The sequence below is a fragment of the Vombatus ursinus genome, unplaced genomic scaffold, assembly GCF_900497805.2.
Source record: "Vombatus ursinus unplaced genomic scaffold, bare-nosed wombat genome assembly UNPS02014832.1, whole genome shotgun sequence".
Taxonomy (NCBI): Eukaryota; Metazoa; Chordata; class Mammalia; order Diprotodontia; family Vombatidae; genus Vombatus; species Vombatus ursinus.
Window position 1 is genome coordinate 16,947,766 of NW_020954610.1, and position 24,300 is coordinate 16,972,065.

The 24,300-nt window shown below is 35.6% G+C and overlaps 1 long non-coding RNA gene across 1 annotated transcript; it reads left to right on the forward strand.

The window, feature by feature from the left end:
* Positions 1-399: 399 nt before the first annotated feature.
* On the forward strand, positions 400-14,730 carry LOC114025967. Its single transcript, XR_003567073.1, has 3 exons — positions 400-605; positions 1,536-1,598; positions 14,633-14,730. It is a non-coding gene; the product is annotated as an uncharacterized LOC114025967 (long non-coding RNA).
* Positions 14,731-24,300: the final 9,570 nt, after the last annotated feature.

Consider the following 24,300-nt stretch of genomic DNA (forward strand, 5'->3'; position numbering starts at 1 on the left):
GGTTGGGCTAGGTTGAGGACCTTTTTTATGTCATGGGTCCCTTTTGCAATTTGAAGTTTATGGACCCCTCCTCAAAACAATTTTTTAAATGCATAAAATTTTAAAAATGGGATCACAAAGGAAACCAATTATATTGAAATAGTAATTATAAAAGTATTGAAGGTCCCAAATTATCAAACCCCTTGAAATCTTTCCACGGACCCCAGGGTAATAACCTCTGGACTAGATAGTTGTTAAGGTCCCCTCCAACTATCAAATTTTGTCATTTTCTTCCTTTTTAATTCTGAGCACAGAATACTATCTACCTGCAGTGTCTATCCAAGTTATATGTACTGGTAGACAAGTTCAGTTCACTGTCTAACACTACTACATATTATAGTGTGGACAGTAGCTGTTCTTTATCTTTTTTTTTTCCCGTGTGGATCACTTGGCTAAGCTCTTGAGTGTTTGTGTATATCATTAAGGAAAATGTAATGTTTTAGGGCTTGGTGCAATCAACACAAGATCATCAGCAGAGGAACATCTGGAGCACCTTATTTAAAGGGAATCCCTTTTTTCCATTTTGACTGCACTGGACATCCTTCATGATTGTGAAAACACATTTGGTGAGTACACTTTTTCTTGTTTTATAACTTGTTTTATACTGATAATCAGAGCATCACACAAAGTTTATCTCTGTTAATCTATCTTTCAGAGAATCTTATATGGTCTCAACATATACGCAGGCTACATTTTGCTCTGCTAAATCAGATGCCCTTTAAAAAATTATAAATGAAATCTTGTATTCATAGTACTTTTTAGTCATTTCTGTGAATGAATATGTGGTTTGCTATAGAAAATGATTTGTGAAAGCCTGCCTGTTTCTCATTTTCATCAAGGAGACTTTCAAGATATGTGTAGCTCATACTCTCTGAGATAGGGAAAGGCAAGTTACTGGGAAATGTAGGTAATTAAAAACAAAAGATCAATAAATTTATTTTAAAGAAAAAAAGTTAATTCTACTAGTACACTAATAAATTAGACAAATGTTAAAACTGGATTGTAGTTTGCCTTTCTTTTAATCTTTAATTATTTGTATAGTTGATATTTATTTCTAATCTGCTAGGCTTCAGATAGTTTCTCCATGATTTTGGTAAAGTATAGATGTGACCATATTACCCTTCCTGCTCAACTCAGCTTCAGTGGCTCCTTTATACTTCCAGGATCAAATATAAACTCCTGGGCATTTATTTGATAACCAGGCTATGTGTTGTCACCTTCATTAGAATGGAGTTTCTTTTAGTGCCTTTCTTTATATCCCTAAGCACTTAGCACAGTGCCTGGCACATAGTAAGCACTTAATAAATGTTTATTGATTCACTGCATCTCTATCTCAATCACTCTCTCAAAAACTCATCATGTTTTTAGTTATTACATCAGGGTGAACTTTTTAAAATTTCATTGCTTTTTCCTTTATATTCAACCCTTTCAGTGCTGTCCCTCACCCTTTATAAACCTTCCTCAATGAGTAACCCTCTTTCTTCTTTTGTTCTTAGACAGAAGTAGAAACAAACTTGAGACTGCCTACTACTGCCCCAAGTTTCCCCTGCCTGAATGAAGTAAGTAAGGGTTCTGGGAAGAAGGAACTCCAGCCATAGATCCTAAGCTGTAAGCAAAAAAGAAATAAACAATGAATGGTGAGAAGCACCCATGTGACCATAGCAGAATTGGAAGGTGTTTGAGCTAATATGAGATTCTTTTCCCTTCAATTTCAGTAGGCATACTTGGGAATATAACTGTAGGTATTCTTGTGAACAATCTCAATATAAGAACCAAGTCTTCTCATACAGCCACCACCCTAGTTCTCATCTTCTCCTCTTACCTGGATTATGGCAGTAGCCTCAGGTATTTGCCTTTTCTGTTGTCTACTCAGCTGATAAATTCATATCCCTAAATCACAGATATGACATCACTTCTCTTCTCAAAAAAGCTTCATATTTTCTCTAGAATAAGATAAAAATTTCTCTCATGTTTAATGCCCTTCATCATCTGGCTCCAGCCTATGATTTCATGTATTCTATATATTCTTTTTTTTTCCCCCAATTCATAGGCAGTTGGGGTTAAGTGACTTGCCCAGGGTCACACAGCTAGTAAGTGTCAAGTGTTTGGTCTGAGGCCATATTTGAACTCAGGTCCTCCTGACTTCAGGGCCGGTGCTCTAACCACTGCGCCACCTACCTGCCTCCCTTTCTAAGTTTTTCTGAAGTCCACCTGCTCTTCATTTCTTTTACCACAATAGTATTCCATTACATTTGTGTACTACAACTTGTTCAGCCATTCCCCAATTGATGGACATCCCCTCAATTTCCAGTTCTTTGCCACTACAGAAAGAAGTGCTACTTCTTTTACAAAGCCTTTCTTCATCATGAATTTGGACAGACTTCAAGAGATAATAGAGGATAGAAGGCCCTGGTGTGCTATTGTCCATGGGGTCACAAAGAGTCAGACACAATGAAATAACAACAATAACAATTATTAGCACCACCTACCTGCCCCTGCCAAAAGTACTTTGTATTTGATATACGTGTATATATGGATATACAGATACACATATACACACACATAGAGAGAGAGAGAGAGACATGCCTATATCTAAATTACTATTTAATATTATATGTATATCAATATCTATAAAATATATGTATGTACAACATTTGAGTGTGTTTACCCCCAGTAGAGTGTTAGTTACTTGGAAGCAGTGACTGTTTTAATTTTTAGTTTTGTGTGCCTAGGCCAGTGCCTCAAATTTAGTAGCTGCTTTAACAAATGCTTTTTTAATTGAATGGAATTAAATGAGGTTATTTCATTCAAAAATTTATTTTGTTATAGAGAAATAATTTTACTTTTCTTTTAAAATCTTAAAATTTAAATGTTTTTAAAAATGATGTACAAGTGTTATTTGAATTTGTAACTCCAAGCCCTTTAAAGGAAGCAATTTTTATAAAGGGAAGTATGTGATCCTCTTAGTTGCTAAGAGCTCATTAAATGCTATCTAATTAGTAAAAGTATAGCAGATAAATATGTAATAAATAGTGAAACTACTGAAAGAGGCAATCAGAATTTTCAAACAGACAAGCAGTATTATAGTCATTTATAGCCTGTATAACTTCTTTTTGTCTGCCTTGCTCCAAGATTAAAGATAAGGGGCAGAAATGCTACAGAGATCAAATGAATTTACTGCTTACTAAGTATAATATTTTCAGCTATGGTAGAAGGTCAAAGGCTAGAAGAAAGTCACCTTCAAGGGCTTTTATTGTCAAGGCATCCTAAACCTGCAAAGTTACCCCTGTAAACCATGAATACATGAGATTTATTGAACCCAAGTTAATAGATTCACATGAGTTAATTCTATTCATGCCTATTCAAGTGGGGGGAGAGGGGGAACAGGGTGGGGACTAAAAATTAACTGATACAGGGGTGGTTCAATATTTAGGAAAATCAAATATCACAGATCATAGTAATCACAAAACCAAAAATCATGATTATATCAATGCATTTTGACAAAATCCATTTCTGTTAACACTAAAAATAATTGGAATAAATGGATCTTTTCTTAATATGATAAGCAATTGCTATTTGACCCAAGAGCCAGCATGATATAGAATGGAGATAAACCAGAGGCCTTTCCATATTAAGAGCATGGGTAAAGCAAGGCTCTCCATTATCAAAAGTAATATTTGATATAGTGCTAGAAATGCTATGTGTAGCTATAAGACAAGGAAAAGACATTGAGAGAATAAGCATAGATAAAGAAGAAAGAAAATTGTCACTTTTTGCTGATGATATATGGTAATTTACTTTACCGTGGAGTTAACTAAAAAGTTAATTAAAACAACTTCGGCAGTTCCAGGATATAAAATAAATCAACATAAATAATTTTATTTATTTGCAACAAAAACCTAATAGTAAAGGAGAAATCCCATTTAAAATAACTATGTAATTTATAATATACTTGGGAATCTACCTACCAAGACACACACAGGAACTAGATGAATACAACTACATAGTAGATAATTTTAATTATATAAAATTTTTAAAGTTTTTGTGCAAATAAAACCAATTCAGCTAAAATTAGAAGGGAAACAGTTAATTGGGGAGAAAATCTTTACAATAAGGTTTCCTGATTAAAAAAAGTCTTATTTCAATATATATGGAACTAATTTAGGTTTATAACACCTGTTTCCCCAATTGCTTGTTCATATCCTTTGAACAGTCAGTTTATATCCAACCTATCAAGAACCATATGAAAAAAATGCTTTTTAGAGCTCTTTAATTAGAGAAATGCAAATTAAAGCAATTCCAAACTTTTACCTCACACCCAGCAAAGTCTATAAAAAAAGGAAAATGACATGTTGGAAGGATTATGCATAAACAGGCCTAGTAATGAACTATTGGAGTTATGAACTGGTCTGGCCATTCTAGAAAGCAATTTGTAACTGTGATCCCAAAGCTGCTGAACTATGCATACCCTTTGACCCAGTTCTACAGCTACTAAGCCTATACCCCAGAGAAGTCAAAGGAAGAGGAAAAGGAACCATGTGTACCAACATATTTTAGTACTTCTTTTTAAATTGGCAAAGAACTGGAAACTAAAGGGGTTTCAACCATCAGAGGGGGAATGGATGAACAAATAATACTATATGAATATAATGGAATTATATTACACCATAAGAAATGATGAAAGAGATGGCTTCAGAAAAACCAAAGACTTCTAAGAACTGATGCAGAATGAAGTGAGCAAAACCTGGAGAATAATGTATACAAAAACAACAACATTGTAAAGACATTTTTGAAAGACTGATCTATCTTGGTTCGAGAACACCATTGATGAAGTGTAGTAACCATTTCCTGAAATAGAGGTGATAGACTCGAGATTCAGAATGAGATAAATTTTTGAACATGGCCAGTGTAGGAATTTGTATTATTTTACTGTGCATATTTGTTACAAGGGTTTTGTTTTTCTTTGGAGGCAGGAGCTGGGTGAAGTGCTAGAGTTAGGAGGTGAGAGGGAAAGAATAAATGATTGTTAATTTAAAAGATAGAAGCAAAAAAGAGGAGGTAATTGATAACAATAGGAGATAAGTGGGGAAAGATGCTAGTTCTATTTTTTTGAATCTCATTCTGTTATGTATGTTATAATTTATTATATAATGTATATTATACATAGTATATATTGTTATATAATATTATTAAATTCTAGCAATTAGCAACATGTTCCTCCCCTACTAATTGAAAGTAACACTATAAAAGGGGAAATTTTCAAGCAGATAAATTTTGAAAAAATTTAAAAATCCATAGGTACGGGGTAAGATGCAAGAAAAAAATATTTTGTGATAGATAATGGTTAAGTACACTATTGATTAAAATGTGAGATCACACTATTGAATGAAAGCTTAATATTGATTTGTGCCTGGTCATTTCTGAAAAGAATTAGTTAAGGGGAATATGAGAAACAATCTTTGCTAGTTACGAGGAGAATACGTACCTGGACTTCTATGGAGTGCCAACATTGCCCATCTGGCCCTGAGACCGTGGGTTCAAATTTGGTGAGCTTTCACTGTACATTGCTACCACTCTTCTTTTAACTAGTTCTAAATCATGCTGCCTGCTCCAAGAGAGCAGGGAATGTCTTGCTTGCTTGTTTTTATGTTCCCCATGCTTATCACAGTGCCTGGCACATAGTAAATTAAGCACTTAATAATTTTTATATTAGTTCATTAATATAAATAAATTCAGCTGATAAGACAAGCATCAAAAATAATTTTTTCCTTTATTTTATGAGCACTTAAGGAAGACTGGGAAATATTTCAGTGGTGAAAACTATAATATACAGGATAGATAAATATCTATCTCCACCAACTGCAGTGTGTTTTTCTTACAAATGTTGGTGCACAACATGCTATCTGAGGAGGTCTTTAAGAAGTCCATGGGAATTTGTACAATATTTTTTCAGTGGATTGTATTGATTGTCCTCAACATGATCTAGATGGTAATAGAACACTATTTTAAAACTTATGAAGAATTAATTCTGAGTTGAAGAAGGGAAAAACAGTGACAAAATGATGAAGCTTGTTGCATATGATTTTTTTTTTAATGTAGGACAGTTGCTGAAGAAGGATGAGCCAAGGATCTTTCCCCTCCTTATTCCTTTTTTTTTTTTTGTCTGATTGAGGAAAGAGGTTGCTTTAGGAATGTCCATTTTTAGTTTTTAAAATGACTAGCTCCATGATCTTAATTAAAATGTTGCCCTCAGGGAATCTGTTCCTCCAGGCTAATTGTAAATAACTGCTAATTATTCATTTGTATACTCTGTGCTGCAAAGTGTTAGACTTTTTTGACTCTATGGTCCAAAAATCCTCTGGCTAAGAAGGCAATACCTCAGGTCAAATAAGTTGTTTAGTTTTTATTTTAGCTAATGTGCACTTATCGCTGTCTTCTCTAAAGAACATCACCTATATGTGGATGGAAAGTGAGCATATTGAGAGTACTCTGAGATTATTCTCCCTTAATTATGAAATAGCCATACCAGTTTGAGAACATAAACTGTGACCAAAAGCAGTTTCTTTAGTTTCACATGGCCTGATACGTGGGAGCACTTTGGTAACTAAAGATGATAATGTGATGTCAATGTTCCACATTTCTGTAGAAAAAAGACTTATAATTTTCAATAGGAAAGAAAGTATAAGAAATGGATTAGTTAGCTGGATATCATGGCTGCACACTTATAATCCCTGTCACTGGAGGAGGCTGAGGCTTGAATTCTGAATTCTGAGCTTCAGTAGAGCTAAAGTGAGTTGAGTGTCCATACTAATTCCAGAATCAATATGGTGAGCTCTGGGGAGCAAAGGGCCAGGCTGCCCAAAGAGAGTTCAGAAAAGAAAGAAGGGAACAACCTGGGAGAAATAGCCAGACCCGGTCTCAAAAACAAAACAAAACAAAACAAAAAACAATTCACAGATAAGTTTAACCAAATTGTTGAGAGGGCTTTGTATGGTAGCACCAAAGTGATTAAAAATGATGATGTTATTTTAAAAAAAGTTGTAAGTCCTCTTGGATGCAGATTTGTGTACCATCTATGGTAGGCCTATATATACATTACAAGGAAGGAGGCAGGCCTTGAGGAGCAAATGGAATTTTGAGGGAGAGTCCTCAAGATGAGTTGTTGGGTTATGGTATGGATATTGTTTCCAGCTACATTGTTTCAGTTATGAAAAGGCATTGCCCCAGTGACATGATGCTAGCAGTCCTACAAACACATGAAAACACCCAGTGTGGGGGACACAGGACTTCTCAGACCTGTTAGTTTTCCCATATTGGGCCCCCTTATTCCATGGGAATAAGGAAGACAAGGAAGGTCGGCATAAACCAGAATCAGCACTAGGATGATGACACATATCCTTGCTCTCTGTGTTCAACAACTGTATTCTTATAAGCGAAGCAAACCTACTCTTAATATCCCTTGCTTATGTTGGGTTAGCCATTTATGGCATTCTGATACCTAAATTTAGGATATCTTCCTTGGCTTCATAAAGTGATTGGAATAGTCAGCTAGATGGTAGAAATGGTTACTTGGTTGAAGAAAGGGAAGAGCAATGATTTCTCTCTGCCTTCCCCACCTTCAGGGGTGGCCCAGTGGTACCCACAGCACCTACAGACACAACAGACAGTAAAAAAAAAAGTCTACAAGTGGGATAAAGTGGGGTGCCTCACTGTTCCTGATAGGGCAGTAGATGGATGAGTACTGAATGAGAAGAAAAGAGGGATAGATGGACTTAAGAGATTGTCTTATGGCTATTCCTTCACTAGAAGGGGTTTTCAGTGAAGTAGAAAGCAGGAGGACAGGAAATACCTCAGGTAACAGCCCAAATGAAGGGGGCACCAATAACTGAAGGTAGAACTAGGATCTGGGTCAAAGACCAATTTTAACACCTTAAAAATCATGGTTGTTAAAAGAAGAGATTAATGCGGATAGGTATACCCAGAATAGGTCAGCTGATGGAAGTTGAATGGAGAAGTAACTATCTCCCAATGGGGAGATATAAAAAGGGGAACTGAGATTCAGGCTAGTTGGGGAAGATGTGGGTTAATGCATTTAAACAAACCTCAACCATTGTAGATTTCTGGCCAGGAGAACTGTGGTGCACTATGAGATTGTTCAACAGGAAAGGACCATTTGGTATTGGTTCTAGTAGGGTTCTAGGTTTGTACTGAGGCAAAGGATTAACATAATAATGAAGGCAGGTTATACAAATCCACAGTAAAGAGTAATTGAAAGACCCCCAAAATGGGAAATTTTAAACTTCTGAGTCTTATCAGTTCTTAGCTAAGGAAAAACTAAAAGAATTCTTGTAGTCTTTGGAAAGAAATTTAGGAGAATCTATCTCCTAAGCAAAATATTTTTTGGGTAATGAAAGATGTCCTTAAGGACCAAGCATCTTTTTAAAAAAATATATAATCTATTATTTCCTACTAGTCAAGCCACAACAATATAAGCTGCTTACACAAGTTCATTCATTTTATTCCAGAGTAACTGAATGATCTTCCTGATTAAATGCTTTATGGTATGGTTGATTTCACTTTCCGTTTTACATTAAGCTGATCAAAGCATGATTCTGTTTTACATTAAGCTGATCAAAGCGTGATTCTGAGTTCTTTCCCTTTCCTTCCCCATCTCATCTACAGAATTGGGTTGAGTGGTAAAGAGGGCTGCTAATACCACCCATTTAGTCTTATTTAAAACTTAACTGACCTACAATGTATCCCTGTTCAGACTAATTTCAGAAGCTGGGATAGGTTCTTTTTTATGTATCTTATTTTGTCAGGTAGAACTAATGGTTGTTACGTAAGAAGGCTGACTACATGATGTATGTCTGTGTGTGTGTATAAAATTCATGTATACTTTTTAATGTATTAGCATAGCTATTCAGTGAAGGAATTTTTCCCTTCCCTGAGCAACTTTTTATTTTTTTAATTTTTTTTTAAGAAAACAAGCATTTATTAAGCGCCTGCTAATGTGTCAGGCACTGTGGTAAGCATTAACAATCTTGAATAATAGTTGTTATATTTATCCCTATTTTACAATTGAGAAAACTGAGACAGGCAGAGGTTAAGTGACTAGCCCAGGCCACCCAGTTACTAAGTATGTGAGGCCAAATTTGAACTCAGGTCTATTCTGTCTTCAGGCCCAGTACTCTATCCACTGTACCACCTGCCTGCCTCCAATAAAGAGAGATCTATTTTGATGTTAGCTATGTTTTCGCCAGTGCGCTTTAATCAACTTAAAATTACTTGGTAAGGGCTTTTTCCTCCCTCTTAGTAAATTGGCAAAGATGACCAAAAAATGGAAAATGTTAAAGAAACTGTAGGAACATAGTTATGCCCATACATTGTTGGTGGAACTGTGAACAAGTTTTTGTCTCTTCTAGAAAATAATTTAGAGTTATGCTAGAAAAAATGAATAAAACATTTATACCCTTTGAGTAAGAAATCCCATTTCTAGGTATATACTTCAAGTCTTATATATATCAAAACATTAATAGGAGCACTTTTTGTGGTGACTAAGAACTGGAAACAAAGCAGATATACACTGAATGGAGTTGTCATTGTTGAGTTGTTTTCAGTTGTGTCTGATTCTCTGTGACCCCATTTGGGGTTTTCTTGGCAAAAATACTGGAGTGGTTTGTCATTTCCTTCTGTAGCTCATTTTATAGTGAAAAAACTGAAGCAAACAGGTGACTTGCCCAGGGTCACACAAGTAGTAAGTGTCTAAGGCCAGACCTGAATTCAGGGAGATGAGTCTTCTTGACTCTGGGGCCAGTGCTCTATGCACTGAACCACCTAGCTCTCCCTATTGGATGGGTCAGGGGGAAGGCTAAACAAATTATGGTACATGAATATAATGGAATATTGCTATGCCATAAGAAATGATGAATATACAGAGTTCAGAGAAACATGGAACAACTTATAGGAACAAATATAGAACAAAGGAAACAGAAACAGGAAAACAATATACATAATTATAATGTAAGAAAAACCCCAGTCTGAATGCAGTGTAATTATATTGCATAAACTTGGCACCTGAGAAGAGCTGAGAAAATTCATTTTCTTACTTCATTGCCAGGGTTGGGGGACTATAGGAGTGGAATACAGTATACACTATGTCAAAGCTAATCAATGTATTGGTTGATTTTTACCGAACTATTTATTTTTTCTTTTAAAATCTTTGTTATGAGGGGAGGCTTGCCGAGCAGGGGAGGGAGAAAGGAGTATATTTAGTAATTAATGTAATGTAAAAAACCAGAAGCATTAGAAAAGAAATTCCCTCAGTGGTCATAGCTCCTATTCTCTGAGCAACTTTTTAGCAAGTGACTGCTAATACAAAAAAGATTCAAAAAAGATATACAAAGGCTTTTAAAAAATTCAATATTATGTTATACTTGCAACATAAATTATAAATTATCTGCATAACACAACTTGGTATAATGATAAGAACACTGAACTTGGATAAATATATGTCCTAATGTTAAGCTTTTAAAAAAATTAATATATATATTTATAAATGAGAGAATTGAGGGTTTGTAGCTAGTTAGATCCGATACCTAATTTCTAGACTGTTTAGCCTTAGACTGTACCTTTAAGCTATAAGTATTGGTGAACTGAGATCTCAAAAGTTCCTAGGAGAATAATCTTTGCATGCTTTACAGCCTGTACAGAATATATTTCTTCCCAAATATTATTTCAAATATTTATTTGAATATACTTATTAAAACATTCTAAGTAATCTCTATTTCTAAGACCCAGAATACTGAAAAATTTTATCCTATGAAATGAGCTTTGTTTGCTGCCTGTTCTGATGATGAAGAACATTATGATGGATAGTGAAAGAAAAAGGCAAGCCTTAGCCAAAAACCACTGAGAAGGAAATAAACTTTGTATGGTCATTTTGTGAACTACCGACTTAGTAAGTGCATAAGGGCCAGAACTCAACTGCACATTTTCAACCAATGTAAAAAGCCAAAGACTTTATTGCAGGGGGGAAACTGGTTACTGAAAAGGCTCCTCTCTCCTCAACCCAATTAGAAAGCCATAGAATCTCTGAGGTAGAAGAGACCTCAGTGGTCATCTAGTTCAAGTAATACCTGAATGTGTTATCTTCCTTGACTCACACTATAGCAAAACATGTCTGCTTGCTGTACCTCTATAAGTGTCTCCTACTTCTGTGAAGGCTGTCTTCCATTCCTGGAATTTCTCTTTTTCTGGGTCTTTGAACTCGTCTTCCTATGGATTATAAGATTCTTTCCGCATTAGTATGGTGATGCTTTTGTCTTTGTATAGACAATACAGCTCTGCAAAAATTGCAACATTGGGGCAGCTAGGTGGTGCAGTGGATAGAGTACTGGCCCTGGATTCAGGAGGACCTGAGTTCAAATCCAGCCTCAAGGACATAACACTTACTAGCTGTGTGACCCTGAGCAAGTCACTTAACCCCATTGCCTAGCCAAAAAAAAAAAAAATTTGCAACATGTAACCCTTTCGTGTTGAAAGCTCCTCCTCCTCCTCCCCCTGCCTTTTGCCCTCCCTAACTTCCTTCAAGACTCAAATGCCACCTTCTTTAAGAGGTCATTCCTACTTCCTTCAGTTGTACATATCATCTCTCCCCAATTACTTTCTATTTATGTTGTATGTATCTTGTATTTACTTCTTCATATTCTACACCTAGTAAAGTACCTGCCATGTAGTAGACTCACATATACTTATTAACTGAACACATATCCTGCCAGTAGAACATAAGCTTTCTGAGGATGAGGATTACATTACCTTTGTGTTTGTATCTCCAAAGTTTAGCACAGTGCTTGGCATATTCTTAATAATGGCTTGTTTTTTGGTTTTGGGTTTTTTTTTTTTTTTTGGTTTGTTGAACAGGAATTCTCTACAATATCCCTGGCAAGGGATCATTTAGTCATCACTTGAAAACTTCCAGTGATAGGGAACTCACTAGCTCCCAAGTGAGCCCATTCCCCCTTTGGTGAGCTCTGATAACTAGAAAGATTTTTCTAATGTCAAGCCAAAATCTCTCTCTCTGCAGATTCTTCTGTTCCACGTTTTGCCTAGTGAGGCCAAAAAGAACAATTTTAATCCCTTTTCTGACTGATAATCCTTCAAATACTGTTGATGAAAATCATATCCCTCCACCTCAGATTCCTTCTTCTCCAGGCTAAATATACTAATTTCCTTCAAATAAACTTTATATGTTAAGTTTTCAGTCCTCTTTCTGTCATCCATATCAGTTATCCCTCTTTGTTGTCATCTGCAAATTTGACTGCTATGCTATCTATGCCTTCATCCATGTCACTGGTAAAAATGTCCAAGTAGATTATTACTATATGTATTTATACAGTACTATTTATATAATATATATAGTGCTTTAGGGTTTGCAAAGCACTATACATGTATTATCTCATTTGATCCTCACAACAACCCTGTGTTAGTTACTATTATTATCATCCCCATTACACTAATGTAGAGGGATGCTATTATTGATATTACTGTGTGGTATTAGAATTAGAATCTCATTTGGTTCAGTAAAAGTGTTAGGGAGATTCCTGGTCATTGCAGTGGACAACTCTATCCAGATTGACATCAGTTCATCAGTTGAAACTCTCTGGGTCTGGTCATTTCCTTACTTCTGAATCTATTTAATCATATTATCATCCAGCCCATAGCTCTCCATTTTGTCCCCAAAGCTATCACAAAAAACTGTGTCAAATGCCTTCCTAAAATCCAGCCATAGCATATTGTATATCTATAGCATCCCTAATCTACCAGTCTAAAAAAGCAATGAAGTTAATCTGGTACAATCTGTTCTTAAGGAACCCATACTGGTTTTATTGATGAATTCTTTTAAAAGCCAAGATAACATCTGTTCATCTCATGAACATTGCTTTATTTTTTAGATAATGTTCTTGCAGACCCATAGGGCTATCGTCAACTGCTGACCAAAATTCACAAGATCTTCCAGGGAGATGTATCAGGAGCCTTAGAGCACCATGTAGGAGGCAGCAAAGGTGGAAAGGATTAAGGAGAAATGTACATGTGTGGATGTGTTTATAGATATATGTAAAAGAGTAATGCATATGGCTAATTCTTAAGTGTTACTTTCACAATGTCTGGATCAAACCTTTTCTTTCCTGAGCTATAACAGTCTTACACAACATTTTTGTCCTTTTAAACCCACAGTGAACATTAATCTGGAAACTGAAGTCAGGAAGTTGAAGTTGAAGTCATGTTGATATGCAACATGTAGAAACAAATAAACATAGTAGCTTAATGGTCAATAAACCTAAGAACTCCTCTTACTGGGGAAAGGACTCACTATTCAACAAAACTGTTGGGAATTCTGGAAATCAGTATGGAAGAAATTATTTTTTAGACCAAAATCTCACATTATATGCCACAATAAACTCCAAATGAATACAGGATAGAGACATAAATAGGCTAAATCATAAAAAAAAAAGAGAAGGGAGAGACCCTTTTTGTTGCAACTAGTTTATTTAGTTTATTGTTGTTTAGTCATTTAGTTCAACTCTATAACAATGAACAGGATCATAGTGGATAAAATGAAATTTTTTATTAAATAAAAATGAAAAGGTTTTTTATGACAAAATCAATGCTGTTAAAGTCAGAAGGGAAACAGTTAATTGAGGGGGGTGCTATGCAGCAAGTTTCTCCTATAAAAGTTTTATGTAAAGATATGTAGGGAATTGATTCAACTATATAAGAATAAGAGTCATTCTCCAACAGAGAAATGGTCAAATGATATGAACAGGCAGTTCACAAAAGGAAAAAAAAACCAACTGCTATATCTCTGAACCTATAGCTTCCACCTTATACTCATCAGATTGGCAAGGATGACCAAAAAAGGAAAATGACAACAGTTGGAGGGAATGTGGGAGGACAGGCACACTAATGCTTTTAGTTGCATGAATCTATCACAGTGGGTCAAGGGAGGTGTTGGTATTAGTAAATTGACATTAAGTTGATTGAGTGGATAGGATGATTACCTTTGCATATGTCATTTACCATTAAAATTATTACTACAATTACCTTTGATTATAGTAAGCTACAACAGTTTCAGTGAAGTTTGTAGCTAATTATTGGGTACTAAAGCTGGGAGGCAGTCCAACTACTAGACTTTCCTGGTGCAGGATGGGTATGAAAGTTTCTAACAAAACACGTGCTGCTTAGTTTTAGAATAAAAGAATGAAAGAAACATTGAGCTGTAATTTGTGAAGCAATGTACAAATTCCTACTGATGTCAAACAACTTTTTATCAAACTCATAGTCAATAGAAAGCTGATGGGGAACTATAGGAAGGAAGTTCCCAGGCTCAGAATGTTAGGTAATTTACACAAAGAAGTAGAATTTCTCTGAATTCAAATGTCAATAGCATGCTTAATATCTTTTTTTTCACTTGATTAGGAATATTTCATTTTTGTTTCTATTCTTAAGAATAGAAACCCTTGAGCTAGTAGATATACCGTTAATTGTCCTCTTCTAGCATATTCTAATATAATTCTATTTTTGTACCCTATAGGGCCAGGAATCCTTGGAAGGACTCACAAGAAGCTCTGATAGATGAAGAAACTAAAGCCATCTATAGTCATATGAAAAAATGCTCTAAATCGCTATTGATTAGAGAAATGAAAATCAAAACACCTTTGAGGTACCACATCACACCTATCAGACTGGCCAACATGATAAAACAGGAAAATGATAAATGTTGGAGAAGATGTGGGAAAATTGGAACATAATGCATTGTTGGTGGAGTTGCGAAATGATCCAACCATTTTGGAGAGCAATTTGAAACTATGCCCAAAGGGCTGTAAAAATGTGCATACCCTTTGACCCAGCAATACCACTTCTGTGGCTGTACCCCAAGGAGATCATAAAAATGGGGAAAGGACCCACATATACAAAAATATTTATAGCAGCTCTTTTTGTGGTGGCCAAGAATTGGAAATTGAGGGGATGCCCATCAATTGGGAAATGGCTGAACAAGTTGTGGTATATGTATGTAATGGAATACTATTTTGCTGTAAGAAATGATGAGCAAGCAGACTTATAAAAACTTGGAAAGACTTGTATGGACGGATGCTTAGTGAAGTGAGCAGAACCAGAACATTGTACACAGTAATAGTCATGTTGTGCAATGACTAACTTTGATAGACTTAACCCTTCTCAGCAATGCAAGGATCGAAGATCCAAGGGTCTCCAGGATGGAAAATGCTATCCACATCCAGAGAAACTATGGAGTTTGAATGTAGATCAAAGCATACTATTTGCTTTTTTTTCCTTCTGTTTTGTTTTGTTTCCTTTCTTGTGGTTCTTTCTATTGGTTTTAATTCTTCCTTAAAACATGACTAATGTGAAAATATGTTTAATAGGAATGTAGGAATAGCCTATATCAGATTGTGTACTGTCTTGAGAAGGGAGGGGGGGGGAATTTAAAACTCAAAAGCTTATGGAATTGATTGTTGATAAATCAAAATAAATTAATGGAAAAAAAAAAAGCTCTGATAATTTGTCTCATTACCACCCTGTGAAATCAGACCTCTTTCATCAGGGAGGTACATTGTCAGGGGAAAAGGTAAATCCCTCACTCTTTGTAATGATATTCTGCCCACGCTATGGGACTATCTTTTAATTAAACCCTATTCCAGTGTTGTTCAGGCCTTTGAGAATTGGGATGAGATCTAACAAGGGCCTCTTCTACACTTCATAGCAAACAATGTTTAAGTGAAGTTTCTATACATGTATTTTGTCTAACCACCTAAATAACTTCAAGTTTGTAGTTGTAAAATAGCTCAAGTAAATATTCATTGAAAAACTATGAGCAAATTGTTTTCCCCAGTAATCCAAAGCCTTGTTATAGTCAAAAAGGGCAGATGATATAATTTTTAGTAGTTTACAACTTTTGGAAACAATATGAATGAAAAAACCTCTATTATCCAGCAACCTTTACATTTTGGTCTTGAATCCTTTCTCTCTGTTTCTACAAAAAGGCCAATGAAATCCTGTTTTGTATTACAGGGCATAGACTAAAAGGCAAATAATTCCTATTGAATATGTCTGGAGCATTTAAAATAACTGTAGACAATATAAAATACTTGAGAATCTACTTGAACAAATTATGTCTTCACACAAAGACAGATCGAAACAAACTGAAGAAATATTAGTTCATAAATAGACTGAGCCTAAAATCACAATACTATCTAAATTAATTTATGTATTCAGTGCCCTCGTCACATGAAAAAATGCTCCAAATCTCTATTGATTAGAGAAATGCAAAGTAAAACCACTCTTGAGGTATCACTTCACATTCATCAAATTGGCTAAGATGTCAGAAACAGAAAATGAGAAATTCTGGAGGGGATGTGGGAAAATATGTCCACTAATGCACTCTTACTGTAGGTGAAAACTAGTCTCACCATTTTGGAGAACAATTTTGAACTATGCTGATAGGGCTGTAAAGTCTTTGACCAAACAAGATCACTATTAGAACCAAAGAGAGATTAAAGAAAAAGGACCCATATGTGCAAAAATATTTATAGCAGCTTTTTTGGTTGTGGCAAAGAATTAGAAATGGAGATGCCCATCATTTGGGGAATAGCTGAAGAAGTTATGGTATATGATTGTAATGAAATACAATTATGCTGTAAGAAATGATGAAGGGGATTGTTTTAGGAAAACTTGGGAAGACTTCTCTGAACTGATGTGAAATGAAGTGAGCAGAATGATGAAACAATGTACACAGTAATAGCAATAGTGTAATGATAATCAACTGTGAAAAATCAATTTTTGATCAATTTTGATCAATTCAGTGATCCATGACAATTTCACAGGACTCGTGATGAAAAATGCTATCCACCTAGGGATAGGGATAAGGAATTGATGGACTCTGAGAACAGATTGAAGCATATTTATTTTTCTTGCTTTTTTCCTCTTTGCAACATGGCTAATATGGAAATTGGTTTTGCATGACTTCATGTGTATAGTGGATATCATATTCCTTGCTCAATGGGTAAGGAAGAAGATGAAGGAGGGAGAAGATTTGGAACTGAAAATAAAATTTTTTTAAAAAGAACTCTGATCAAGACAATGATCAGTCATGATTCCAAAGGACTGATGATAAACAGTAACCATCTCCTGAGAGGAGGTGATGGACTAATAATATGTAGAATTACACACACACATGTGTGTGTATGTGTGTGTGTGTATGTATGTATTCATCCATCTGTCTATTTGGACTGGATAATACAGGAATTTATTTTGCTTATTTGTTGCAAGGATTTTGTTTTTCTTTTTGAGGGGCAGAGGAGAGAGGGGATTGGGACAATTGAAAAAATAAAATTTAATGAAAAAATGTGTTTGGTGAAAATGAAATCTTTGGAAGTGTGAATATTGTCTCTGGCATTTTGATGTGTACTTCTGCCATAGAATGTTTTAAGTCCACTATTTTTCTGTGTAACCTCTTACACTTTGATTTGCAGAGGCAGTATTTATCTGTAATTATAGGCTATACCTCTTGTATATGACCTGTATTTCTCCCTTTAAAAAAAAACAAAATAGCCCTTTGATTTGTTGGAGAGTCAAATAAACTGAAACCTCTGTAGACTAAATAATTATTGTTCCCTTAAATAGTCTCTTTGAAGTGCCCACGTTAGAAATCCTAGGTAGGTCACATTAGTCCTACCATGTGTGTATGTGTGTGTGTGTGTGTGTATTTAAATCAGGTGACTCATTGGCACTGGAAAACAACATGGCCATCCTCTCTTGTGACCTCTAAAGGTAGGAGTGTTAAATAAAACCCCATAATCAAAATAGGTGTATGTTAGGCAAGTTGGTGGGCTAAGTAGATAAAAGGAGTAACAATCCACTTTGGGAACCAATTGCCACAGCTGCTTTTTAAGTATCCTCTTCAAGCATTTTGCATAAGGTGTACCTTCTCTGAATGTTTAAGGTAGGAGGGTCAATCTTTGATACCCAACCAAATGTAGATACATGGAAAACTTCAAGAGTGTGCTTGTGGGCAGAGTAGAGAGTGTGTTTTTTTGTTTGTTTTTGGTTTTGGTTTTTTATTTTCATTTTGTTTTGCTCTGGAGTTTTTCTTATTAAAGCTAAGATTAAGTGAGTATTTGAGGGATTGTATGTAAAAATAGAAGGCCTAGGAGGTTTGACTGAAGGAAATTGATTCTTACTGACTTGGAAGTTGGCCTTTAAGCTATATCTGTGTCCAGTTTTTCCATTATTACACCAATCAATCTGTCAATCAGTATTCATTAAGTACATTTTACCAGGAATTGTGCTAGGCACTGGAGATACAAATACAATGAGTTAAAAAAATCCCTGCCCACTAAGGAACTGATATTTGATACAAAGACATATATAGGTATTTACAGAATGAATTACAAAGTGAATAAATACAATGTAGCTAAATATAAGGTAGTTTGGGGGGAGGGCACTAGCCATTGAGGGGATCAGAAAAGGTTTCATGTAGAAGGTGATGTTTGAGGGCCAACCTGAAGGAAAAGAGAGGATTCTATCGGCTTTTCAAATTAAAAAATTGATCATCTACTTTTCCCCAAGCCACACTTCCCCCATGCAAGTACACAAATAGAAAAAATTATTCATATGATTATTGGTCTACTATTTAGGGGTAAATCATTACTTAGCTCGCACCAAGCACCAACTGGTCCCTCAATGCTGCTCCATACAATGAAACAGGGGAATGGGAATTGCTAAAAACTGGAAATTCTTTTGGTAATGTCAACAACTTACTCAACTTGGGTTTGTTTGTTTTTCTCTCCTAACCACTAGAATAAAGGCCCTTTATTTAAATCAAAGCTGCTTGCTGATGGCTGCCAGATGTTTGGGGACCTATGAACAAAACTGAGTTCTTATTCTGAGACTGATTCACTACCCCTAAAGAATCCATTAAACCCTAGAGAAGGAAGGACTGAATTATTTTCTAACCCTTGCTATGGTAGGTCTTAAGGACAGTATGGCTCTTTGTTGTGGGAAAAGTCTTGTCCGTTAATGTCCAGACTGGCCTACTCATGTAGCTTTGCACGATTTAGTGGAAAGAGCCTTGGACTGACAGTCTTGAGATCTGGGCTCAAGTCTTTCCTCTGTCATTAATTTGCTGTATGATTTCGAGTCTCTTTGGGTCTTGGTGTAGTTGACCTACTTCCTTCACCATCACTGTAAGAATCAAGCAAGGAAATGAATTTGAAAGGTCTTTTAAAAAATCTGACATTCTATAATGGCACAAAGTGGAGGCTTCTCCTGGCATGTTTTGTATGCTACTGAACAGTACCTCAGCTTCTCCATTGGTTGTCAGGGATGGTGATTGACCTCTCCGTTAGTCTGAAATATGACTTTGCAGTGACACTACTTGTGGAACAGATCAATTGGCCTCTCTGCGCCTCAATTTTCTTATCTGTAAAATGGGGATAATGTTACTAGTTGTACTACTGTCTTTGAGGGTTGTTGAAAGGAAAGTGTTTTGTAAACCTTAAAGCCCTAGGTAAATGTCCTGGATAACTTGGTGGGGAGGGGGTGGGGAGAAGAAGGAAGTTCTTCATAGCTTTTTGTTGACATCACAGTGCTTTTCTGCTCCCATCCCCTCAGGTATAAATACAGTGAGTTTGGAACAGAGCTTCTCTGTCTTATGGCTAGCCCACAATCAGGCTTTTGTTGAAATTCCACTTTTGGTAGGGGAGAGGGAACCTACCTACTTTCCAAGCACTTCAAGACTCAGCATTATTTTTACCCAGCATTATTGATGAGACATTAATGAGCCCCATTCACCCCTACTGTGCCTCCCCTATATCCTTAAGTTCTAGGCCTTTGTCCTGTCCCAATAAATTCCCTAATTGTCTAATTCCCTAAGTCTTACTTTTATTAGGAAAAACTTTCTACTTTTTTTTTCAACTTTCCACTTTTTAAAAGACCACTTTTACTGTCAAGTTTGGATTATTTTTAAAAGTTGTTATTATTACTTCTATTTTAAGATTTCTTCTAACATCAACTATGGCCCTCTGATGGGCCCTTAATGAACTTTTTAAAACTGTTTCACAACTGGGCTATTAACCCAGCCCAACTACTGCAGCTTTCTTGGCTAATCCTCAATTTTTTCAGCTTTATTATATATAACTCTTCTTCTGGAATTCTACAATCAAAATGACCTTCTTGACAAGTTCCTCACATACTATGCGGTATCTCCTATCTCTATGCCTTTGCATGGGCTATCTCTCATAATTGAAATGCAATCCCCTAATCACCGTTGCTTAGAATCTCTTGGTTCTTTTAAAACTAAGCTCAAGCATTACTTTCTGCATGAAGCCTTTCCTGATCCCATCTGCCCCCCACCCCAAACTACCTTATATGTCTACTCTTCTATCTATCCACAGCTATGCACATTTATGTATTTATGTATTTTACTTTCTCTGATAGAACATTAAACTCCTTGAGGATAAGAATTATTTCATTTTTGTTTTTACATCTCCAGCATTGAATGCACATAGTAGGCATGGAGGATAGTACAAGGGCACAGAGATGGCCTGTCTTATGTGTGGAACAATGAGGAGGTCAGCAAAGATGAACTAAATTGCTCAAGGAGAAGACTGGATCCTATGGTGGGTTTGTTGGATTAGATGACATTTAACATCTCCAGTTTTAAATCTTTTTTAAAATTTTTATTTCTATGCATATTTTTTTACATTTGGAAGAAATCATTTTTTAAAAACCAGTCGTTTCTCAGTACTTTCAGTGATTCTCAGGTGTTTCTTGCTGCAAAACTTGAATCTTCTCCTGGTGATGCTGTGTGGCCACCAATCATGGAACATATGACCTCTGGAGAGTCATAATTACAGATGATCCAAAGGGCAATAGAAAATTGCATGGTACCTGTAACCAGGCTGCAGTATTTTACTCAAAATGACTTGCGCAAGAGAAGTGGAGCAAAAGATTTCCTAAAGGACAAGTATAACTAGAAAAAAAGCTGGGGAATTCACATGGCACTAATGATGTCTGACATTTATAGAATGTTACTTTCATAAATATGTAAAACACTTTAAATCTTGCAAAGCATTTTGTAGACATGACTGTATTTGGCAATGCAAAAGTAAGAGGGCAGATGGGCAGGCAGTGTGAGGGTTGCACTGGTATTTACAAAAGAATGAAGGAACCAAAGAATAATCTGTGGTATGTTAGGTGTACCCTCTTGTATGGTGAATTTTCAAAATGACATAGACAAGAATCATTCAGGATGAAGGAGCCTGGATTGGTTTGTGGCCTATGCTTGTGGAGGCAGAATTTGTGCTTATGAGATGATGGACCCATTGGCATAGTAGGATTTGGTTTTAAGACCTGATTATTCTTTCTTTAAAAATTAATTTATTTTTAGTTTTCAACATTCACTTCCATAACATTTTGAGTTTTAAATTTTCTCCTCCCCAAGATGGTGTGCAATAGGCTCTACATATACATTCATATTAAACATTTTCACATTAGTCCTGTTGTAAAGAAGAATTAGAACCAATGGGAGGAACCATGAGAAAGAAGAAACAAAACAAAATAAAACAAAACAAAAAGAGAGAGCAAATAGTATGCTTTGATCTGTATTCAAACTTCATAGTTCTTTCTCTGGATGTGGATAGCATTTTCCATCATGAATCTTTTGGAGTTGTCTTAGATCCTTGCATTGCTGAGAAGAGCTAAGTCTATAAAAGTAAGTCATTGCGTAATGTGGCTGTTACTGTGTACTATGTTCTCTTGGTTCTGCTCATTTCACTCAGCATCAGTTCATATATGTCTTTCCAGGTTTTTCTGAAGCCCACCTGCTCATCATTTCTTATAGCACAATAGTATTCCATGACAGTTTTATACCACAACTTGTTCAGCCATTCCCCAATTGATGGGCATCCCCTCAATTTCCAATTCTTGGCCACCACAAAAAGAGCTATTATAACTATTTTTGTTCATGTGGGTCCTTTTCCCTTTTTTATGATCTCTGTGAGATACAGACCTAGAAGTCTTATTCCTAGGTCAAAGGATATACAAAGTTTTTAGCCATTTAGGCATAATTCCAAATTGCTCTCCAGTATGGTTAGATCAGTTCACAACTCCACAAACAATGCATTAGTGTTCCAATTTTCCCACATCTTCTCCAACATTTATCCTTTTCCTGTTTTTGTCATGTTAGCCAATCTGATAGGTGTGATGTGGTACCTAAGTGTTGTTTAGATTTTCATTTCTTTAATCAATAGTGATTTAAAGAATTTTTTCATATGACTATAGATAGTTAAATTTCTTCATCTGAAAACTGCCTGTTCATATCCTTTGACAATTTATCAAATAGGGAATGACTTGTATTCTTATAAATTTGACTCATTTCTCAATAATTTTAGAAATGTGACCTTTATCAGAGATACTGGCTGGAAAAATTGGTTGCATTGGCTTTGTGCAAAATCTTTTTGATTTAATGTAATCAAAATTATCCATTTTGCATTTCATAATGTTCTCTATCTCTTGTTTGGTCATAAATTCTTCCGTTCTCCATAAATCTGACACATAAACTATTCTTTGCTCTCCTACTTTGCTTATAGTGTCAACCTTTATGTCTAAATCATGTATCCATTTTGACTTTATCATGGTATACAGTGTAAGATGTTAGTCTATGCCCAGTTTCTGCCATACTGTTTTCCAGTTTTCCCAGCAGTTTTTGTTAGTGAGTTCTTATCCCAGAAGCTGGAGTCTTTGGATTTATCCAATAGTAGATTACTATAGTCATTGACTACTGTATTTTGTGTACCTAACTTATTCCACTGTTCCACCGCTCTATTTCTTAGCCAGTACCAAGTAGTTCTGATGATCGCTGCTTTATAATACAATTTAAGATCTGGTATGGCTAGGCCACCTCTCCCTGCATTTCTTTTCATTAATTCTGTTGATATTCTGGACCTTTTGTTCTTCCAGATGAATTTTGTTATTATTTTTTCTAGAGCTTGGCCTACCTATGAGCAACTAATATTTTTCCAATTATTTAGATCTGACTGTATTTGTTTGAAAAGTGTTTCCTAAGTTGTGTTTCCTGAATTTGTTTTAGTATATAGACTCCCAAATATTTTATAATGTCTACAGTTACTTTAAATGGAATTTCTCTTTCTACCTCTTGCTGTTGGGCTTTATTAGTAATATATAGAAATGCCAATTATTTATGTGGGTTTATTTTATATCCTGCAACTTTGCTAAAATCTGTTTATTATTTCAAGTAGTTTTTTTACTTGATTCTTTAAGTATAACATCATATTATCTGCAAAAAGTGATAGTTTTGTTTCTTCTTTGCCTGTTCTAATTCCTTCAATTGCTTTTTCTTCTCTAGTAACTAAAGCTAACATTTCTAGTATAATATTGAATAACAGTGGTGATAATGGACATCTTAAGACCTGATTATTCTTTACTATTTGATTTACTTACCTTTCAAATGTGTTACTTAACTGTAGTCTGTTGGGCCTTCTCAGTCAGTAGTCTCTCTAACAGTGGAAACATTTTTGGTCCTTTTTTTATATCATAACTGAAGACAAAATTTAATAAAAGCCAAATTGAGCTGTGATAATGTTGCCAGACTGTGGAGTCTGGGACTGGGGGTGGGGGACAGTAGGCAGAAAGGTTTATTTGAAAATGAGGGTACTGTGACTGTTGAGACTTGGAAATGTTGTTGTTGTTGTTGTTGTTTTGTCTATTAGTTTATGCAAGAAATCTTTCCCAGGGAGGAAAGCACTCTGAATGTAGCTACAGGGATCTAGTAACTGTGAATTATGTTGCAAATTGGTGGGCACAGATTGATTTGCAAAATGCCTATTATTGGATCTAAGAGGGAAATACCAGGTGCTATAATAGTTCAAAGAGCAGTAGTCCAAGACTCTGAATTTCCACTAGACATGTGACACATGATGAGGCATGTGACACAATGCTGCCTGATATCAACAATGCCAAAGGTAGAATTGTCTTTTCCAGCCTGGTGCCGTTTTCACTTCTCACGTCACTTTTAGTTTCTCTGCCTTAGATTTGGTCTAGGGTGAATTCTTCTTAATCTGGGGTCCATGAAATTGTAAGATTTAATGTTCTGATAACTATTGCTATATAACAATATTAATAACTAGAACTCATATAGTATCTACTATGTGCCAGGTACTGTGC